The sequence below is a fragment of the Elgaria multicarinata genome, chromosome 2 (genome assembly GCF_023053635.1).
Source record: "Elgaria multicarinata webbii isolate HBS135686 ecotype San Diego chromosome 2, rElgMul1.1.pri, whole genome shotgun sequence".
In the NCBI taxonomy this organism is placed as follows: domain Eukaryota; kingdom Metazoa; phylum Chordata; class Lepidosauria; order Squamata; family Anguidae; genus Elgaria; species Elgaria multicarinata.
In genome coordinates this window covers 109,348,466-109,354,465 of record NC_086172.1, presented here as the reverse complement: position 1 = coordinate 109,354,465, position 6,000 = coordinate 109,348,466, and positions in this window count along the sequence as shown.

Here is a 6,000-nt window from a genome sequence, read left to right as displayed (position 1 = left end):
TGACCCAGCTATACATTTGTCTATAAATAACATAATTGTCATAAATTGGATATCCACATCAAGGAAAATTTGTTTAAGCCACTCTGTAACCCAGCTTACCCCAACGTGGTGCACTCCAGATGTATTGTACTACAACTCTCAGAATCCCAAAGCTAGTACAGTTGCCCCTCCAGACGTGTTGATCTACACAAGGTTGGTGAAGGCGGATATAACTAATGCTTGTTTTCAGAAGTTATATGGCCACTTCAGGAAAGCCTTGGATGTCTGTGCTGTGTCATAGAATCATAGAATCATAGAATAGCAGAGTTGGAAGGGGCCTACAAGGCCATCGAGTCCAACCCCCTGCTCAATGCAGGAATCCACCCTAAAGCATCCCTGACAGATGGTTGTCCAGCTGCCTCTTGAATGCCTCTAGTGTGGGAGATCCCACAACCTTCCTAGGTAGCTGATTCCACCGTCGCACTGCTCTAACAGTTAGGAAGTTTTTCCTGATGTCCAGCCGGAATCTGGCTTCCTTTAACTTGAGCCCGTTATTCCGTGTCCTGCACTCTGGGAGGATCGAGAAGAGATCCTGGCCCTCCTCTGTGTGACAACCTTTTAAGTATTTGAAGAGTGCTATCATGTCTCCCCTCAATCTTCTCTTCTCCAGGCTAAACATGCCCAGTTCTTTCAGTCTCTCTTCATAGGGCTTTGTTTCTAGACCTCTGATCATCCTGGTTGCCCTCTTCTGAACACGCTCCAGCTTGTCTGCGTCCTTCTTGAATTGTGGAGCCCAGAACTGGACGCAATACTCTAGATGAGGCCTAACCAGGGCCGAATAGAGAGGAACCAGTACCTCATGTGATTTGGAAGCTATACTTCTATTAATGCAGCCCAAAATAGCATTTGCCTTTCTTGCAGCCATATCGCACTGTTGGCTCATATTCAGCTTGTGATCTACAACAATTCCAAGATCTTTCTCGTTTGTAGTATTGCTGAGCCAAGTGTCCCCCATCTTGTAACTGTGCATTTGGTTTCTATTCCCTAAATGTAGAACTTGGCATTTATCCCTATTAAATTTCATTCTGTTGTTTTCAGCCCAGCACTCCAGCCTATCAAGACCACTTTGAAGTTTGTTTCTGTCTTCCAGGGTATTAGCTATCCACCCAATTTTGTGTCATCTGCAAATTTGATCAGCGTTCTCTGCACCTCCTCATCCAAATCATTAATAAAAATGTTGAAGAGCACTAGGCCCAGGACTGAGCCCTGCGGCACCCCACACGTTGCCTCGCCCCAGTTTGAGAAGGTTCCATTGATAAGTACTCTTTGAGTCCGATTCTGTAGCCAACTGTGGATCCACCTAATAGTTGTTCCATCTAGCCCACTTTTAGCTAGTTTGTTAATCAGAATGTCATGTGGTACTTTGTCAAAAGCTTTGCTGAAGTCAAGATATATGACATCCACAGCATTCCCACAGTCCACAAGGGAGGATATCCTATCAAAAAATGAGATCAAATTAGTCTGACAGGATTTGTTCCTGACAAATCCATGTTGGCTTCTAGTAATCACTGCATTGATTTCAAGGTGTTTACAGATTGACTTCTTTATAATCTGCTCCAGAATTTTCCCAGGGATGGATGTCAGACTGACTGGTCTGTAGTTCCCAGGTTCCTCCTTTTTGCCCTTTTTGAAGATAGGGACAACGTTAGCCCTCCTCCAGTCGTCCGGCACCTCACCCGTCTTCCATGATTTTGCAAAGATAATAGACAAAGGTTCTGAGAGTTCTTCCGCTAGCTCCTTCATTACTCTTGGATGCAGTTCATCGGGCCCTGGAGATTTGAACTCATTCAAGGAAATTAGGTGTTCTTTGACCATTTGTTTATCAATCTCAAACTGCAATCCTGCCCCCTCAACTTCTGCTTCACTTTTTCCAGGGGGGTCATAGACCCGCTTTTGGGAGAAGACCGAGGCAAAGTAGGAATTGAGCACTTCAGCCTTTTCTTTGTCGTCTGTTATCAATTTGCCATCCTCATTAAGCAGTTGAACCACCATTTCTTTCCTCTGTCTTTTACTACTCACGTATCTGAAGAAAGCCTTTTTATTGCTTTTAGCATCCCTCGCTAATCTCAGCTCATTCACAGCTTTAGCCTTCCTGATGCCATTTCAGCACTTCTGCGCCACTTGTCTGTACTCTTCTTTTGTAGCCTGGCCTTCCTTCCACTTCCTATATGTATCCCTTTTTGTTTTCGGTTCATCAATAAGCTTTTTGTGGAGCCACATTGGTTTCCTCTGTTGTCTTCTATCTTTTCTCCTTGTTGGAATTGTTTGTAACTGTGCCTTTAAAATTTCATTTTTTAGATATTCCCACCCATCCTGCACTCCTTTTCTCTTTAGGCTCCCTTGCCACGGGACCTTACTTATTATAGTTCTGAGTTTATTAAAATCAGCTTTCCTAAAATCCAGAGTACGTGTATGGCTACGCTCGACTTTTGTCTCCTTCATAATCAAGAATTCAAGTATGACGTGGTCACTTTCCCCCAGAGTTCCCGTAACTGCCACTTTATCCACTAAGTCATCCCTATTGGTCAATAACAAGTCAAGGATTGCCGACCCTCTAGCTCCTTCCACCACTTTCTGTAGGAGAAAGTTATCACCCATACATGTCAGGAATTTCTTGGAAGGGCCGCTTTTGGCAGGAGCAGGGGGTGCAGTTCTAGCAAACGTCTATAGTTTACTGTGTAAATTTGTAAGATGAGCATTGTGAGAGATCATGAGGGTCTCATTAACATCTCTACAGCACTAAACGTCAGTGCAGCCTTGGCTTGTCCTGACCTGCTTCTTTCTACGTCCCTTCACCCTTCTTTCTCAATTACTGGACAAAGTAGAATACTGCTCCACAGTGAGCAGGAGAGAGGCCATGGGAGGAATGGCAGGAAGAAGTCATAGTTGTAGATGTGTTAAAGCAGTGACAGTAATTAGTTTTAGCTTCAGGAGGGCCCTTGGCTAAGGTGCTCTAAACGGTGCTCTTCTTCCCTTGAATGAGAACTCCTCGTCCATTCTGGAATTCCCACTGCCAATTTGATTGTCTCTCCCTCTGGGTCCAGAGAGGAAGAGGACAAGGTGAGCAGAAATTGCTTCACTTTCTCGTTACTCCCCTCACGGCTCGCTAGCTCAGAGATGGCAGGTGAACAGGTAGAAGCAGTAGTACCAGGAAGCTCCAAAGATTGCCAGTGAGGCCCCTGTTTGCATGGGGGCCTTAGCGGGTCCCCAGCATTGTGGACTCCTGGGGCTGGCTTTGTGTTAAAGAGCTGCAGGTTGCAACTTCCTAACTCTAGTGAGATCTGACTATTCTGACACCTAACCAGGTGCTTGCATTGTTCCCTTCTCCATCCATATCCTCAGGATAACACAGCAGTCTTTGAAGCTCCTCAGGTTTTATGTACATAGTCATCTGAAGGAATATGCAATGTAAGCTTATGCCACAGTCAATGTGTTAGCCTTTATAATGCGAGATAACCATTGTCATTTTGCTAAAGCTGACTACACGGTTACTTCTAGAACTCATTTAGGGATGGCAATAGCTGAATTCTTGTCAGACTGATTTGTTGACATATTCTAGGATAAGTCAAAGTGAGCTCAAAGAGTCAACTACTCTCAGCAAGAACAGAGACTCATGGTTGATCATTATTTCAACCTGGGATAAATAATCACAAAACCAACAGGAAGGTTTTTGACCCGGGTGACCAATAAAATGGCACAATACAGTATTTTAATAGCACATGAGAGGTGTGATAAATAAATTGAACATGGGTGGGACAAAACTGGTCCAGAATGTTATTTGGATATTGTTATTAAGTGACCACATTGGCTTTCATTCCCTTACATACATACCAGCTAATCTTTGATTAAATTGTTGAGATCAGATATTCTTTCTTTCTTTCAATTATTTGAGATCAGATATTCTTTCTTTCTGTCACCTGAGGCACAGGTGAACTCAGTGGCAAAGAGCACCTTTTATCAGGATAGGCTGATATACCAACTGCGCCCTTATCTGGATGGAGATAGCCTAGCTACAGTTATCCATGCTCTGATAACCTCTCGTTTGGATTATTGCAATGTGTTATACGTGGGGCTGCCTTTGAAAATAGTCAGGAAGCTTCAGCTGGTACAAAACAGGGCAGCAGGTTTACTAACAGGGACTGGCCAACGAAATAATATCATGCCAGTCCTCTTCAAGCTTTGTTGGTTGCCAGTTCGGGTCTGGGACCAATTTAAAGTCCTGGTATTAAAATTTAAAGCCTCAAACGGCTTGGGGCCAGGTTATCTGAAGGAATGCCTCCTCCCATATGTACCTAAGGTCATCCTCAGGGGTCCTTCTCCGTGAGCCCCTGCCAAAGGAAGTGAGTCAGGTGGCTACCAGGAGGAGGGCCTTCTCTGCTGTGGCACCCTGGCTGTGGAATAAGCTCCCTAAGGAGGTTCGCCTGGCACCTACACTATATTCTTTCAGATGCCAGGTGTAGAACTTTTTATTCTCTCAGTATTTTAACAGTCTATAAATTTAATTTTAAGTTGGCTGTTTTAAATTTGTATTTTAAATTTGTATTTCTGCATTGCTGCTGATTTTATCCTGGTTGTGCTTTTATATTATATTTTATATCATGCTTTTATACTGTTTGTTTTATACTTTGAATGGTTTTAATTTTTGTGAACCGCCCAGTATAAAAATGCAATAAATAAATAAATATATCTTGCCTTTCAAGATAGAAATCACTCCAAGTAGGCTTACAAGAAACTAACACAAAGGTAAATTAATCAAATCATAATCAACAATATTGAAATATAACAACCCTTAAGGATCCTTCCCTAGGGCATTTGGTGGTAATAGCCTGGACGGTTGGGGAGGGGGAGCCACTGCAGCAGGCATGTGGGGTGGTCTCCACCTGCCTCTCTCTCCATTAAGAATGTAAGAATGCCTTTATCCAGCCACACCAGAAGACTGTTTCCAATACCACTGAAGTTGCATGAATGTGATGGACATGATTGTTCCCCAGCATACTGCCTTTGTACATGGAGGTTCCACTTACTTATCTTAGCTAGCAACTGTAGAGAGATAGTGACCCGTCATAAATTTGTCAAAGCCTCTCTCTATATTACACAGCTGATGTAGTGTTCTGCCATGTCTAGTGCTGCTGTGGCCAAGCTGCCTTGAGTGCCATTTTTGGGTAGAAAGGTGGGTTAGAAATAAAATAAAATAATCCTGGCTTCTTGGTCGACGCTGTAAGTGTGCAATGTGTGCTTTTTGTAAGCATGTGTGTTGCATACATAATTGTTACATTTCTACGTGTGTGTATGTCAAAAACCCAAATGTGTGAAGCAGCTTTTTTTAATACTGACTTCCCTGGGTAGAGAGACTCAAGGCTTGGATGGTTTGCCAACCACCTGTGCAAAGCTCCTGCAAATCCCCTTCTCTTGACTGCATTGGGTTAAATCGCTCAGCTCTTATTCACACACATACACACACTTCTGTTGGCATTTTTCAGTGGGAGTTTTCCTGTATGAGTAGCGAGTAAAAACGGAACCGTGATTCACCCTCATGTGTTTTTATTTGAAAGTGCCTTCCATGAAAAGAAAAGGGGGGGGGAACACCCAAGCCTAGATGGATAGGAATTCCCCCCTCCCTGCTGCCCCCCTCCCTGTGTTAACTTCTCCTGCATCCTTTCCAGCGAGCCGAGAGACCCACCGTGTTGCCGCAGAGCCGCTCCAGATTGTGCTTTGTACTGGAGCAGAGGCAAAAGAGTTTCCTGCCAGTCACTTGAGTTGGAGCCACGCCTCTTTTGCAGAGATATTTTGTTTCTGATTTGAGCAGGGAGGACCAATCCGGGGGCTCGCACTGTTTTTACTGTACTGTCAGATTTGCAACCTTCTCCCGCTCCTGCTAATCCGGGTAGCGTTTTTTGGCGGAGACCACAGCAGGCTGCCTTCGCTCACACACGTCGGCTCTTCCGCACGTAAACGCGCACC